Source organism: Echinops telfairi, unplaced genomic scaffold (assembly GCF_000313985.2).
Source record: "Echinops telfairi isolate 266 unplaced genomic scaffold, ASM31398v2 ScPeMD7_9;HRSCAF=40, whole genome shotgun sequence".
Classification (NCBI taxonomy): domain Eukaryota; kingdom Metazoa; phylum Chordata; class Mammalia; order Afrosoricida; family Tenrecidae; genus Echinops; species Echinops telfairi.
Genome location: NW_022103906.1, coordinates 96,129,287 through 96,146,461, shown reverse-complemented (window position 1 = coordinate 96,146,461; position 17,175 = coordinate 96,129,287). Strand labels below are relative to the sequence as shown.

Genomic DNA, 17,175 nt, shown 5'->3' with positions numbered 1-17,175 from the left:
ATGAGGGAGGGGGGAGCGGGGAGGGAGGGGAAAAATGACCTAATGTCGGGGGTTTAAGTGGAGAGAAAATGTTTTGAGAATGATGTACAAATGCACTTTACACAATTGGTGTGTGTATGGATTGCGATAACAGTTGTATGAGCCCCTAATGAAATGTTTAAAAGAAAAAAGAAAGTAGCATTTTAAACAGCAAGTACCTAGGAGCCCCTTTGGGTTGTGTGTTAAAGCCCCTCACAGTTGGATTTAGGAGAAGACCTGAGTGATCCCATACAACTTTTTCATCTCGGATGGTAACTGACTTCTGGCCAAAAGGTAGGAAGTTGGCTTGTCTTGAGTGATTCATTCATACCCCCATGGACAGCACCTGGAGGACAGAGTGAGCCAGAGTCTTGCCCTGCTTATGCACTGGAGCAAAATAACATGATTACCCATGTTTGAGAATTCTTTTTGCTGGTGGCAATATGCAAAGTAAAAGGAACACCATGTGGTTCTCAAGTTCCAGATTAATTTTGCAATGACCGGCTGTATATCTTTATGGCGTTAGACAAGGAAAGGAGAAAAAAATAAATCTCTTGAAACTCCCTTTTTGGTGTTGGGGGTGGGTTCTCTAGATAGGCCTGTGAAGCTTCTGTGTGTCGAGAGAAAAATTTATACCAAGAAAATGGCTCACACAGGTGTAGACGCAAGCAAGTCCAAGCCCAGGCAGGTCCCATGAGTTAGGTATCAGGCTGGAGGTTTCTCCGGGCTCACCTACCAGGACATGACAGGCTGGTGGCTTCGGAGATAAATTAATCCAGGGTCGGCAGATCAGATTACTGGTCACTAACAACTCTCAGGATTGACAGGCAATGTAGCAAACTGTTGGCTCAAGTCCAAAGAACCGGGGGTGGGTGAGCCAGATGCAGACTCCCGAGTCAGCAAAAAGCAAGCAAGCTTTTCTACAGGATCCACTTATATTGGGAGCAGGGCACACCTCCGGAGAAATTCCCTTACAACGGATTATATAAACGCTGTGATCTGAGTGAGGGTGTTGTGTGCCACCGTCAGTTTACAACAGACTGACCGCTCATGTTGTGAGGTGCCATCAAGGTGGTTCTGGCTCATAGTGACCCTGTGTACAACAGACAGAACATCATCTTATCCTGCCCCACTCCTCACAATTGTCTTTATGTTTGAGCCCATTGCTGCAGCCACCATGCCAATTCATCTGGCCCAGAATTTTCCTCATTTTTGTTATCCCTCTACCAAGCATGATGTCCTTCTCCAGGGACGGGTCTCTCCTGATAACATGTTCAAAGTACTTGAGACCAAGTCTCACCATCCTTGCTTCTAAGGAACATTCTGGCTGTACTTAGTTTTGCTTTGCTATACTTCTTCCAAGACAGATGATTTTTGGCAGTCCTATGGTACTTCCTATATTCGTCACCAGCGTTGTACTTCAAATGCATCAGTTCTTCTTTGGTCATAGCAAATCAATGGAAGTGATTCCATTTTGTTAGGTCATATAATGGGGGACTAGTCGGTCTTAACTGCAGAACCACTGGGAATCCTGGCTCAGCAAAGGACGCAAAGCTGAAATAGCTCAGCTCACAGAACAGCTCTTGTGTTAAAATAGTCATGCACAAATGCTTTCTTGTAAAAATTCAAATAGACCAGAAATAGATGGAATTTGGGGTATTAGGATCCCATAGTCATGAGTCATATCCTGCTTGGTGGACCTGGAGCCAATCTTGTAAGCTTTTCTAGCTGCAACCGTGGACGTGTCCCCATCATGGTCCCCTTTCCACTGGCGTTACCCTATCTGCAACTGTGATGAGTTGGCCCTCTTTGGTGTGGTGATTTGGCTGCAGATCGCTCTGTCCTCCCTATTCTATTCAGGTGGCTGTGTTGCTGTGAATCCTGGAACACCATAATGGCCTCACACTGATGGTGTCTCTCCCTCAGAAGGTTTGTCTTTGCCCCGTTCAAGACTTAATAGACATGTCTCTTCAAAGTGTTTTTTAAGCGCTAGACATTATTAGTATTTTCTGTTTCCTCACTCTCACAAAGAATGATGCCACTGACATCTATGTATGTTTGTCTTTGTGTGGACTTACCTGATTAGTGTGGATTCTAAAAGTAGAATTATTGTATTGAAGGGTAGACATACTTAACTTAGTTACAGATACTGCCAAACTGCCCTTAAAAAAAGACTGTACTAGCTTATACCCATAAAAGAAGCTGCCTCTTTTCCTTCATCTTTGCTATAATTAAGCATTACAAATATATATGTTTTCTTTTTCCAGTTTGATGAGCAAACGAAGGGGGAATTTATTTGCATCTTCATCACCTTAATTACTCTTGATGAAAAACATTTTTATGGGCATATTTTTCTGAAATTAGCTGTTGAAATTTTTTGTCCATTGGATTTATCTTTACCTCGCTGATTTATAGGGTCTGTTTATGCCTGGTGGATACGCTTCCTTGCTATAATGTTAAAATGTTACCGTTTGTACATAGGTTTCCAGTTTGTTGCTTGCCATTTAATTTTGTTTATGGTAGCTTGGTCATATGAAAGTTATTCTTGTTTATGAAATGAAATCTGCCAATATTTTCTTTTATGGCTTCTGAGTCAGATGCCTGCCTTGGGAAAGAGTATACTTTTTAAACAGTTCATTGTGAATCAGATAGGGCTTAACAAATCAGATATTCTTTCTTTGTTGTTGTTTTTTTAGATCATCATTTTTGCACTTAAAAACTTATAAAACCTCCCAATGGCTTGCCCTGCTCCCCTCCCACCCAACCCCACCCTGCACCCCCACTCTTGCCCATCTCTCTCCTAGAATATTGTCTTCTCTTAGCCCAAGGAAATGCCTGCTTACCCTCCAGTATATTAGGCCCCATTCCCTCCCCCCTCTCCTACCCCATGGATGATTTTAAACTCAATGTCCAGGCCACACCAGTGATTAAAATTGCAACAGGCTACAGAGAAGTGGTAGTTTCCTGAAATGATCAGACTCGATTTATCCCAAATTAGCTGTAAAAGAAGGGTCCTCATAGACAGCTCTTCGCGGAAGTGTCACTTACTCTAAGCAAGGGGTCTAACCTGTGGGTCTCAACCCCTTTGGGGGTCGCCCGATTCATAACAGTAGCAAAATGACAGTGATGAAGTAGCAACAAAAATAATTTTATGGTTGGGGGGTCACCACAACATGAGGAACTGTCTGAAAGGGTGATTAGGAAAGTTGAGGACCACTGCTAAGTCCAGCCGCTCCAGAACCCCGACTCAGCGTGCCTGCTTCCGCTTTGACCCGGTGCCTGACCATTCGGAGCACAGGGAAGACAGGAGGAACCTCAGCAACAGCTGAGCCGCTACCAAGGGAAACACCAGCAGCACACACAGGTATTGGACAGTCTTGCCTACAGTTACTAGCTTGCTCTGTGGGATTTTAAAGCCCCATGAGTTTGATGTGAACTTTGTGTGTATTTCTTTGCTGTCACTTTATGTATATTTCTTCACTCCCAGCCCGATTTTAAGAGACTGGTCAATTGTACATCCACCACCCAACAATACCTTCCTAGCGCTCGCTTGCCTCCTGAGCCTCATCTCCCCAGGCAGGTGTTTTATTGGAGGAGTCTGCTTCTTCCCAGGACTTCGTTCAGCCATAGATAGAGCTGTCAAAGGATCTTTGTTCTTCTTCTTTTGATAGGGCCCTTGTAAGTTACTTAATGATAATAGTTATTATTTATTTACTGGCTTACCATTTGCCAGACTGCTTTATAGAAATTCACTTCTCAAAACACCTTTTGCCAGCGATAAGATTATTATGCCCACTTACAAATTATGAAGTAGCAACTTAGAAATATGATAATGGAATGAATAAAGGATGGATGGATGGATGGGTGGCTGGATTGGTGGCTGGATGGAAACAATGAACTGTGAATGGTGTGGGAATCACCAATAAAACACTTAATAACTTTTCCATCCTGTTTTACACGGTAGACTGGGCCTGCAGTGAGATGCTTCTGCCCCCTATAAGCTAGGATTTAATAACAGAATGAAGGAACAGATTCTCAATACAAAGGTGTCATTATTTGTGTGATCTCCACTACTAATAAAGGTTATAGTATTTAATGACTTATGAACCAGGGCTTTATCCTAAGTTTCATTCATGGTCCTGGTAATGACACCCTGCGTAAGGGAGAAAATCACTGAAGCTCTCTGTGAGTCAGATTCCTGAGACACAAAATAGAAATAATGAAGCTTGGCTGTCATTCAGGTTCTTTAAGATCTCCAGATGAAAGATACTGTGTACGTCAAAGACAGTATACACAGATTATTCACCAGTATACTATGAAAGACAGTCCGAGTAGGACGTTCTGGTTGTGGATCAGAAGTGTACACAGAAGTAAATGAGTCTCCCCACCCCACGCCTTTGAGAAGAGTGGTCCCCCAAATGACTGGGGATTCCTGAAGGCTGATCTTCGTTTCTGCTCTGTCAGCTTGGCAGGAGGCCTTGATGCCATGACTTGCAATCTTGTTCTTCCCATTAATGAAGGAGAAAGAGCCTCAGAGCGCTTCAGATGATTTCCCTGCGTCGAGGCTCCTTAGTGATTAGACATGAAATGTTCAGCCTGTGGTAGACCTACTACCATATGTCCATAGCCCCCGCGTCTAGACTTACCTTCTGCTCTCCTCACATTTCCTCAAAGTGAGCATGCCTGACTCATCTCCACCTCTGCAGACTGCTGTGTCCTTGCTTGCCTCCCAAACTCCTAGTCATCCTCCATTAAGACTTCCTATTCCTTGAATGAAGGACTCAACTCTTACAGAATTCCTTACCCCCTGTAGCTTTGAGTATGGCAACTCGCACAGTGTTTGCCTTACATACATGCAAAAACATTTCGTCACTTTGCTTCCGGTGTTTCTGGCATGGAACATTTCGGATCTGTGCTTGTCCACAGCAATTTAGTGGCGTCCTGTTGAATACCATCTACCGCATGCAGAGTCAGGTTCCTGGGCACAACAAATGGTTTGTCCTTGACTACCAACCTAAAGGTTCAAAGTTTGAAACACTCCCCTTTTCCCTTCTCTCCACCCCCCCCCCTCCCCAAGCAGCACTGCCTTGAAGATCTGCCATCAACAAGATGCCTGGCAGGAAAACCTGAGAGAGGGCAGTTCTCCCCTGTAGCTCACGGGGTCACCCTGAGTTGGAATCAATTTGATAGCAATGGGTTGGGTTTGGGATCCGGTATATGAAGAATACTTTCCCACGATCCACTCCTCTCCAGACACTTCAACCCAGAAAAACCAGTGAACTGAACAGTACAAAGAAGCAGTGCATGCATTATTTACAGAAGAGATCATGCCACCACCACACCCATGCCACGCTGGTCCCATGCCGCCTCTCCTATGCTCTTCTTCCCAATGCTCCCTTGACGAACCAACTTTGGAAGTCACTCTCCCTCCGGTCTCGTTTAATATGTCTGGATTTCTTCTGTAGACTCAACTTGGGGATGGCGCTAGACCTCTGTCAGGCACAAAGAGGAACTGAGTGTGGATTCTTTCTATTTGCACTTTGCGACCAAGAATTGTTATGATTAAATGGATGCTCATAGCTTGTTTAATAACTGAACATTGGAATGCATGTGTGAATGAAAAGACATAAGCCATGGTCATGCAGCAAACATCATCAGTGCCTCCGTGATTCACGGGTAAAATGTCATGAGAACTTAGAGCATTCCAGAGCAAGAGGTGACTCCTAACAAAGGGGATCGAGAAAGGGGGGCTAGAACTTAAGACTTAGAAATAAAAATGGAGGAAGGACCCCCACAACAAAGATGGGCGTGGCAAAATACTTAGCACACAGCAGGAAAGGTAAGTACATAGTGACTGAGGATGGCGCACACGCAGGGTTGAAAAGTGAGTTGACGAGTTTTTGCGGCTGCTGAAGAGGTGACCGGTCGGGAAGTCGGCTCCTCCGCTGGGCTTCTGTCCACTCCGAGGCGAGAAGCGCCTTCCCTACAGGATATCCATGCAAGCCTGAGTAAGAAAACCATCCTCCACTTAAGCCACGGCATATCAGTTATTTAGAAATACCCACTGTGGGCAACAGCCGTCAGGAGAGCCTGCAGTCTCAGCAGGTCATCCCTCAACTTGCCGTTCAAGTTCTTCAGTTTGATCAGGCTGTACGTTCCGCCTTGGCTCAGAGGGTCAGGAACAGAGTCCGTTTCAGAGGCCTCCCTAAATACGTTCAGATTCTGTGAAAATGTGTGGACTTTTGTTTTGAATGGTGTTGAGTTCAGCGAGGTGACAGCGCTTATTAAAGTGGATAAAGTGAACATTGTAGCCGATGATGGTAAAAATACCGGCTCCAACACCACCGGATGAGTAAAGACATAAAAAGGCTTTGCGATGCCGTCTTCTGTTGTTGTTCATTGCTGTTTGAGGAGAAGCAATGAAGAGACTTCTTAAATGTATTCTGGCAGTGCAGAAATGACTACACTGTGCTATGCTGGCACAGAATTCCAATAGAAAGAAGCTTATAGCTGTAACCTCTTACCTTTATTAGCATGGCAAAACTGATCTTTTATTTAATGACAAATCAGAAGTTGTTGCCTTCTGTGGCAGTTATATAATCTCCTGTCAACTTGCAAAGGGGTGGAGTCTAGCCGGTCAATCAAGTTGCAGCTTGATGACCTCATTTGGAGGTGCCAGGTAGATAAATAGCTCATGGACGGTATGAAAGGGTTGCGGCATGAGGAAGGTTGAGAACCGCTGCCCTAGAAGTTCTAGGCTGTAATCCACAGTGGACCCCAAGGCCAGCAGTTGGAAAGCACCAGCCACTCCTCGGGAGAAAGATGGGGCGTTCGAGACTCGCATGAACAGTGACAGCCTCACAGCGGCAGTTCTCCTCTGTCCTACAACGTGCCTGGGAGTCGGCATGGCACGATGGCAGTGAGTTCGATCTTGGTTTGGGACCTGTGTGGAAGCAGATCCCCAGGCCTCTTCTGGCTCAGGGCAGTGGTAGGCTCCAGCTGTCCACGTTTCGGTGAGCAGTCGAGTACTTGAACCCTTGTGCCATGAGGCTCCAGGTGCCCCGCGAACTCACTGTCCTTGGAGAGGCTGGCACAGGATGCCATCTGGGCCTTGCCAGCTGGGCTGTGTTCTGGTTCTGGTGTCTGCTTGGTAGGCAGTTGGGACCTCTCATCCGTTTGAGGCGTGATGCTGTGGGGCTTGGCAAAGAGACGCGGGCAGCAGGGTGAGCAAGTGGAAAGAGGCCAGGAGGGGGATATGATTCGAATACTCCACAGCTACTGTTTGTACTTAGGAGGGTCTCACCCTAATGATGTAAAACCCCACAAAGGAGACAAAACTCTACTTAAAGTGTTTGGTCAGTAGAAATACAGGGATAACACTTTGTTTCTATTAAAAAAAATGCCTCTCCCACTTTAAACTTCCTGGCCTTTAGAGTGGTGATTTAATGGCGACAGTAGCCCTTGTAATCTCCCATCTGCTCTTCGGCCTCTAAATGGGCTGTCGTGGAAAGAACACAGAGGAAGCCAGCTTGTGAAGCCCACCTCAATGGCCAAGTGGTGAGGAGGGTCCCACCGCACCTGCACGCAATCAGAGAAACCTCCCCTCGGGCCCAGCTCTGCCCCTTTCTCTTTGTGTGGCCTTACGCAAATCAACTCACCTCTTGAGATTCAAGTTCTCTCTCAGGGCTTTCATGAGGCACCAGTAGAAGATGACATGGTATTTGGGTTACTTGTTGGGCCGCTAGCCAGTAAGTCAGCAGTTCAAAACCACCAGCCACTCCTTGAGAGAAAGCTGAAGCTTTCAATGCCTACAAAGATTTGCAGTCTTGCAAACCTACAGGGGACAGTTTTACTCTGTCCAACAGGGTCAACGTGAGTCAGAATCAACTCTACGGCAGGGAGTTTGGCGTTTGCCCCCTTTTATCTTTTTTAGATTCATAAAGCTGTCTCTGACAATGTTCCCCTGCTATTCAGAAGGCTTTCAGTGACTAATCCCTCAAAAGTGGATAGACTTAGTCCTTCTTTGTAGTCTGTCCATAGTCTGGAATCTGTTCACTATGGGTATCCCAGTTGGGATTTGAAATACTGGGCTTTGACATAGCTCCCAGCACCACAGCAACACACAAGCTCCACAACATGACAAACCGACAGACAAATTGGGTATACTTAGTACAGAGTCACGGTACCAAAACGAACCGGTCAACCTTCGACCATTTCAATAGATAGCAAATGATCAAAACTGGATGGCATTAAAGGAAGAAGTCCAAGATGCACTGAAAGCATTAGCGAAAAACAAGACTCCGAGAATTGAAGAAATACCAATTGAAATGTTTCAACAGACTGGTGAAGCACGGGAAGCCCTTACTCCTCAATGCCAGGAAATTTGCAAGCAGCTACCTGGCCACCTGACTGGAAGAGGTACCTATTTGTACCCATTCCAAAGAAAGGTGGCCCAACAGAGTATGGAAATCATCAAGCAATATCACTAATATGACATGCAAGTACAATTTTCCTGGAGATCATTCAACAACGGTTGTAGCAGGGAGCTGCTGTAAATTTAAGCCAAAATCACAAGAGGGTATCACAAGGGATATCATGGCTGAATCCAGTGGCTCTTGCCCTTGCCGGAAAGCTGAGAATGCCAGAAAGATATTTACTTGTGTCTCATTGCCTCTTCAAAGGCACTCGACTGTGTGGATCATAACAAACTGTGGATAATATCGAGAAGAACGAGAATTCCACAAGAATTTATTGTCTTCCTGCAGAATCTGAACCTGTTCATGGAACAGGAGACCATCATTTCAACAGAATAAGAGAATGCTGTGTGGTTTAAAATCAGGAAACGTGCATCCAGGTTGTATCCTTGCGCAGCACTTACTCAATCTGTATGCTGAGCAAATAATCCTAGAAGCTGGATGATACGAGGAAGAAGTCAGCATCAGGTTTGGAGGAGAGTTTATTAACCTGTATTTTGCAGGTGACACAATCTTGCTTGCTGAAAGTTTGGAGGTTACGAAGCACTTATGGATGAAAATCATGGACCATAGGCATCGGTGTAGCTTATAACTAATGCAAAGAGAACAAATTCTCACAGCTGGACGAATAGAAACTATCATGATAAATGACAAAAGGCTGAAGTCATCAAGGATTTCACTTCACTTGGACCCGCAATGAATGCTGATGGGCGGCACAGTCAAGAAATCAAACAAGGTGTTTTACTGGGCAAATCTGCTGCACTCGACCTCTTTAACGTGTTGAAGAACAGGATGTCCCTTTGAAAACAAAGGGTTGCCTGACCCCGGTCGTGGTATTTTCAATTCCCTCATAGGTGTTTGAAAGTTGGACGATGAATAAGGAAGACCGAGGAAGAATTGGCGCATTTCAATTATGGTGTTGGAGAAGAATGCTGGAAATACTACGGATTGCTGGAAAAACACAGCTGTCTTGAGGGCAGTACAACCTGAATGTGCCTGAGAAGCGCCCTTAGTGAGACCTCTCACGCACTTTGGATGTGATTTCAGGAGAGACTAGTTGGAACGCACGGGCCCCTCATGAGAGCAAGACAAGGCTTTCTGTTCCCGTAAAGAGTTACAGTCCTGAAATCCCACTGGGGAAGTTCTACTCTCTCCTATAGGATGGCTGTGAGTCAGAATCAACTCAGTGGCAGTGAGTGAAAGTACACGACATTTTGTCAACTTTCTTCCAGGACTTAATATTTGTAGGGCTTTTTTTCTAACTCGTTTTTGGAGTCCCTCTTGGCAGCACCTGTTCAGATCGCTGTTGATGTGAGGACCCTTGCTTCTCCTGGATCTGAAGCAGCGGAGCACAATAGGGACCGGAGGGTGGTAGGGGAGAATGCAGGCAGACATTCTTTGTTTGAGTTCAGGTTTGGGGTCTGCCATTCATCAGCTATGTGACTAGGGCAAGTCACTAACCTTGCTGAATTCTACCTCACCCCCTGAAAAAGCTACACTCCAGAGGTGATTTCAATATTAAAATAAGGAAATGGATGTGAAAAGACTCCACAGATGTAAGGTCCCTGGCGTCTATCTAAAATCTTTTATATTCCACTCTAGTTCAAACCATGAAAAAGGAAGAGGCGGGAAAGAGGATGAGGAGAGATCGTTACACATAACCGCTAGGTTTGACTGAGCTTCAGTGATGGAGTAAAAAGGGAGCCTTGCACTTCAGTGCTGTATGTGTACGTTTGTTTTAAGACAGGAGAAAATGAGAAGTTTAAAAACCAAACGCAGGTGGTAGGATAGTCCTTTTTAATTTGTTGAGCCTTTGCCAGAGAGATTGAAAAACAGAAATACGTGACGGCAATCCTCAGAAGCAGAGAGCCAGGGACCAGTCTTCGGACCCTTGGGTTTCTTATTGCCACTTTCAGCAACAGTATTTCAACACGGTGGGGCGCTTACCCAGCCCAGGTGGTCTACAAGAGGTCATTCAAACCTCAACACCCATCACCCTGATGTAGGGAAGGTGGACCCACAAGTTGAAGAGAATGGGGTCAACTCTGATTTGATTGGATCCATCACAACCTTCAAAGAACTTTGCTACCCAGCGTTGAGAACAGAGAGCGAGGAGCAGCTCAGTAGAATGGAGACACTCTAAAATTGGACACCTGTATCAGACTTTGCACGATGCTTGCCTTATATTGTTGGAAGACACAAGAATTCTCTGTGCTTGAGGTATCAGCACTCATATACAACCCATGGTTTTATTCCAAGACAACATTAAAGTGACTTAGAGATCAGTGCACCAGCACTTCCTCCCAATTCCTCAAATGATGGCAGGCTAGAGGAATTTCTTCTCAATCACTCACACACTCACTCACTCACCGAGTCCATTCTGACTCATATCATTCCTTCAGGACAGGGTGGAACAGCCCCCATGAGTTTCTGAGACTGTAACTCTTTATGGGAGTAGAAAGCTCCATCTTTCTCCTGGTGAATGGCTTGGTGGTTGCGAACTGCTGACCTTGAGGTTAGCAGCCCGACGCTCAGCCGCTGGACCACCAGGGCTCCACTGGAGTATCTAGTGGAGCTATTTGCCAATTACGTAACAACATTGACTGAATGCCTACTGCACAGCTAGGAATATGACTGATGTTTTAAGGAGCCAAGTAAGCAAGGCCATGGACTTCGTGATTTGGGGGAGAGAACAAGGTATACAAACAGGCCTGGCTCAGCCACTAGCCTGCATGGACTGAATACCTGAGCACGAAGATATCCTTACCAGACGGTGCATGAGACAAAAGAAAGAGTCCACGGTGAAGGTGAGGGGCTGGAGAGAATATAGTGTTTCCTTCACTCCGTGCCTGGTTTGGCCTCTGGCAGCAACTCTCCACCTCAACACCTGTAGCTCATTCCCGTTCTAACCACACTCGGGCGAGACCATGGCTTCCTCTCCCCTATTTTGAACCGATTCAGATCCTAGCAGCCCGATGGGGCAGAGTAGAGGTTTTCCAAGGTTCCTGCCGTGAGAGGTGAGGCATTCAAAGCACTCACATTGTGTGGGCAGCCAAGTGCCTCACCAGGGTGCCATCCTCGCTCCCCTTTGGGCCTGGTTGGTAGGAAGAGCCTGGTGCCATCATGGGTGACACCTTGGGTTGTTAAGCACAAGGTCAGCAGTTTGAAACCTGAAGCCACGCCTCTGGAGAAAGATGAGGCTCTCTGCTCCCTTGAAGTGCCTCAGTCTAGGACACCCACAGGGGCGGTTCTACTCCGTCCAGTGGGGTTGCGAAGAGTCAGAGAGGACACAATGGCCGCGAGCTCAGAGGTGTTAGTGGATGCCATGCACAGAGCGACCCTGTGCGCAAGGATGGAACGTGCCTGGTTCTTCCCTGTCCTCACAACTGCTGCAGTGTTGGAGCTCTTTGTGGGAGCCACGGTGTCCATTTGTCTTGTTGAGAGCCATCATCTTGACGGCTGACCCTCCCTGCTGTCTCAAGCATGCTGTCCTCCAGGGACCGGTTCCTCCTGATAATATGTCCGAACTATGAGAGGCCAAGTTTCGCCATCCTCACTTCTAAGGAACATGCTACCTAGACTTCTTCCAAGATTAAGGTGACCAGACGTCCCGCTTTTGGCGGAACGGTCCCGATTTTTAACAATTTGTCCCGCGTCCCATGGTGTTTTAAAAAAGTCCCGATTTTTGGAAAGCATGCATGACAAGTTAGGCTATACGGTTTTCGGCTGCCGTGTGGCTATTTCGCCAGGATATGAGTTTTATCCATGGTGTCCCGTTTTTGTCCCGCTTTACCAATGTTAAAATCCGGTCACCTTATCCAAGATCGATTTGTGCCTTCTTTTGGAAGTCCAGGGGACAGTCAATGTTTTACTCATCGACACCCTCATTCAAAGGGATCTATTCTTCTCCAGTCTTCTTATTCACCGCCCAGCTTTCACTGAATCTGAGGCGACTGGAAACACTGTGCTTTGGATCAGGTACACCTGAGTCCTCAAAGTGACATCTTCACTCCTCACACCTCGATGAGGACTTTTGAAGCAGATTTGCTCAGATTCGGGCCGAGGACTTCGGAAAGCTGTTGCTGATGCCTGTGCCTTAACATCCCTTGACTTGGCTTCCTTTAATTCTGTCTGCATCTCTGAAAATAATCCCCTCAGGGAACTCCCTGAGCCCATTCTATTTCCGGGTACCATTGAGTCAATTCTGATTCAGCCCATTCTGTCCTTGTAGGACAGCGCAGAACCGCCTCACAGGGATTCTAAGCTATTGACAGAAGCAGATGTCTTTCTCCCATGGAGCAGCTGGGGAGTTCAAGCCCCCAACCTTCCAGGTCGAGCAGTTGAGTGCTGAACCAACATGCAACCAGGTCTCCCAGGTCAAGAATCAGGAAATCTGTCTCCGTGCTGCCCTTCATGAACTGTGTGATCTCAGACAAACTGTCTTCTTATTTTGTGCCTCTGTTTCCCCCTGTGTCAAACCGAATCCCTACTGGCTCGTTTTGGCTTGGACAGCCTATGAAATATTACGCATCCAAGAGAAATATACAATTTGAATTGGAGACCGTAGGGAAAGGCTTCGAGAAAGAAGTCGGGATTTCCAGAATATTGTTTTAAAAAGAAAGAAAACGGAGTAGCAGAAGGGTCTCTCAAGTGAGCAAAGCCTGCAGCGGGCTGGGAGGAAGAGATCTGTCCCTTCCGGCGACCAAGAATGCCTATCTGGCTGGGGCAGAGGCGGAAAAGGCTGGGCGCGCTGTGCAGGGCCTTGGACGCCAGGCTGAGGGGCTAGTGCTGTCAGGAGGGTCTGTGGCTCTGGGAAGGTCCCAGAAGCCAGTGCAGAGTTCGATTCTGGCTTCCTCTTCTTGGCCCATGGAATCATCCTGAGGGTTTCCACCGCACCTTCCACCGGCAGCTCCCTTCTCCCTTTTTAGAATTCCTTTCTTCAAGTTCGCTGGTCAGAGGAGAGATTGGGGAAATGTATTTGGTGAGAAACCATCTGGAAAGGGACACGTCGAGCACAGTTCAAGTCCGGGCAGAGGACGTGTCCCTGCCATGACCCTACATTGTAAACGTGTATTCATCTACCACAAAGCAGGAGGCAAGAGAATGAAAAGGAAGCGATGTTTTACACCACTGCAAAAACATGGAGGTCAATCATGAAACTGCAGGCCTTGACTCAGACCCTAATGGTTCTGGGCACAAGTCACAAGCCCCCTTGGCAAACACAATACAAACGAGCGATAAGACAAATAAGGCAAAGCTCCTTCTAAGACCCATGGAGCGGGTTGACAAACACGGCGAGCTGTGTGATGTGGTCGGGACCCTTCCCTTCCCAGGACTCAGTTTCCCCACTTGCCCCATGAAGGAGCTGGACCCCAGCGTGGCTCTGGCAACCTTTCCCGTCCTCCCAGAGCCTGCAGCGCCACTTCTCGCTTCTCTGTCTTCTTCCCCATGTGTGGAGAGCCGGGAGAGGACACGGGAGAAGTGACATCACTCTGGTGTCAGCTCCTCTGGTCTCTCTGCCCCTTGCTTGGCCTCTCAGAGCACAGGGGCCAGAGACCTGGGGCAGCTGCTCAGCTCGGGCTCTTTGGTTTTGGCCAGAGATGAAAAGAATTCAAGGGCAAGCCTGCAGTGGAGCTGAACCCGTGACTCTGTGACAAGGTCATCTAGTCGTGTGCCTGCTTCATTGCAGCTGCTGGGGACAGACTCGTCACCTGGCATGGATGCTCACTGGGGTGCCCCCCCCCAACTATTTATCTGTCTTCCTCTCCAGGCCGCACCCCACCCAGCTCTCACAGTCCTCTTTCCAAAACACTCACTTGTTGTTTGTTCTATATCCCACCTCAGCCACGTCAGTGGCACCTTCCCTTGAGCCACAGCAGTATGCCCCCAAGGGTGGGCGCCCATCAGAATGCAGGAGGTGGGCGAGGGAGGGGAAAAAGAGGAGCCGATACCAAGGGCTCAAGCAGAAAGAACATGTTTTGAAAATGATGATGGCAACGTCTGTACAAATGTGTTTGATACGATGGATGTGTGGATTGTTATAAGAGCTGTAAGAGCCCCCAATAAAATGATTTATTAATAAGAAGTTTTAAAAAGAAAGAAGCCAGGAGCCATGGTTACTTGAATTCAGAAAACGTTGTCTGCTCTGTCTCCCTCTTAGAGAGCAAGGCCCAGTGGTCTGAGTTTGGCAAGCGAGAAACTGGTTCGGCCTCCTTGAACCCAATATAGTTCAAGAATGCATTTGGCCAAAGAGCTCTGTTTGTTTATTTAGGTGTGCCAAGACACAACCCTCAGAACGACGGTTCCAAACAGGACACTCGGACTTTGCCAAACGTTGTTCTATAGGTTAAATCCAGACTTCGTAGATTTAGCTAAAGCGCGTGTGGGTCGGAACCTCGGGATCTTCCTGGCCTCGGTTCCCATAGCTCTTCTGCATGCCCTAAACTCCAGCCCTAATGAATTACCACAGGGTACACACTGGGTTGCTAACAAGGTCAGCAGTTCCCCACCACCAGCTGTTGCGAGGGAGAAAGACATGGCTGTCTCCTCTCCTAAAGAGTTACCGTCTTGGAAACCCGCGGGGATGGGTCCACCCTATCCTGTCGCGTCGCAATGCATCCGAATTCACTTGATGACAGTGAGTAATGAGTTGGTAGTTGATGCTCTATGATTTTTGTTGTTTTTGAGATTGCTGCAGCAATGTGCATCTTCATCAAGACAAACCAACACAGGGCCTGAAGCAAGCCTTTGAAACATGCTAGGTCACAGGTCAACAACACCTGAGAAGCTCGCTGAAGCAAATGATTCTCTCATTTTAAAAACCAGCATTCTAAAGAAGGATATGGCAGGGAGGCTTTGCGACAGGCGGAAAGGAGGAGGGTAGGCATGGACTGTTTGCAGCCGAACCCTTGGCCCGTCATGAGGAACATCGCCCAGCCGCTTAACGTGTCCTACAAAGAAGACATCACCATGGTTACAGAAACTGGCTCTCCTCCGCGTTTTCCCCATATGCCAAGGTTCCAGGCACCTCGACAGTGATTGCGTGAGCGACCTGATTCTGCACCACAGCAAACATTGTGCAGAATGAATCTTTGATGCAGAACGAATGGGAAAGGATGCCCACCGGAAAACCATAGGCTACAATCCATCTGCAATGAAATATTAGAGAACAGAAGACAGCAGAGACACCGGAGAGCTATGCGGGCAGTTCAGCCCGATGCCCGTTGTCACCATGACTCTGCCTCGCCTATGGGAATGTTGTGGAATGATGAATGCAGGAGCAACAAAATGTGTTAGCATACCCACAAACAACGGGAAGCGTCCAGAGTGCCAGGAGGAAGGCAGGTGGTAACTGGAGCTCCCTTGTGGAACGGACTCACTTGTTATTTTGAGACAATATTACAGGCGCACGGCAGCCTGGTCAGGGCTATGACTTGGTCACAGAATGACACGTGGATGTTGACAGTAGACCATGGAGGACATGTGAAATGCTGGCCAGGTGTGTATACGACACACCATTTTCTGTAGTCCCTATTGTCGTGGTTCAACTCTTCCCTACACATCTCCCGGGTGCAGAGATGCAAGGGTTCGGTCAGATTTGGGGAATCTTTCTGTACCCTACGCACATAATATTTTTCTTTGCTCTTACACATGCCCCCTTTTGCAGGCATGTTCCTGAAGCCGTGTGGTCTTGGTAGCTGCCTTCACAATATGTGAGTTGTGTTGTCTGCGGCCATGTGCCCTGGGTCTCTCCTCATTTAGGTTAATAATGTGTCTATGTTATCCCTTTGTATTACCCACTGTGTAAGACAAGAATATTTCATGTCAAATAAAGAATTCAGTCTTAAGAAAAGTCTAACTGTAAGCGTGCCCAGTGTTATATATTATGTATATATGCCCAGTGTTATATATATATATGGCTTTATATATATATATCTATACACGGCTTTATATATATATATATATAAATGTTCTAAGCATTTTCCATCTCCAGACCTTTGCTCAAATCATCCTCTCTGACATTATCCTCCACCCCTACCCCTCCTGGAAATCTCTGTTTCTTGACCTATGGAATGCCTATTCGTCCTCTAAAGCCATACTCCATAAATCCTCCCAAATTCTGTGCTAAGAATGGTTACTCATTCCTCTGTGTTCTGACAGCATCTTTCCTAGGCTTCCTTTAAAGTATCTTTCATTCTGTTTTCTCTGATAAGTACATCGAAGAAGAAGGGAAAGGAGGTGGAGAAGAAGATGAAGCAGCAGCTGCCACTGCCATCACGTCCGGTTTATTCCACTCACCACAACCCTTCAGGACAGCTAGAACTGACCCCCTGGGTTTCCAAGGTTATAATCATTCCCGAGGCCGAAAGCCGCATTGCTCGCCCACGGAGTGGCCAGGGGATTCCAATGACTGAACTTGGACTAGCACTTACTTGACCACTGAACCACCAGGGCTACTATAGTCATAATAAGAGTCATTTGTTGGTACCTCTCACCACACAGATATTGTCTGTGTAAAAGAGGTATGACAGTCCCTGTCTTCTATGCTCCGGATCTCCCTACTCTCACCCGAGCCTCTTGGATCACATCCTGGGAGTTAATCCAGGGAGTTAACCTGAGGGGTTAACTTACCCCCTATTAGGACAACCTGTTGGAATCATAAAGACAATGGCTCTGACCTCTA

General features: G+C 46.9%; 2 pseudogenes; both read left to right on the top strand.

Moving 5' to 3' along the window:
• The window catches only part of LOC101654753, a 10,359-nt pseudogene extending 3,989 nt beyond the window's left edge, over positions 1–6,370 (top strand).
• Positions 6,371–15,461: 9,091 nt separating this feature from the next.
• LOC115868266 overlaps positions 15,462–17,175 on the top strand; it is a 36,419-nt pseudogene continuing 34,705 nt past the window's right edge.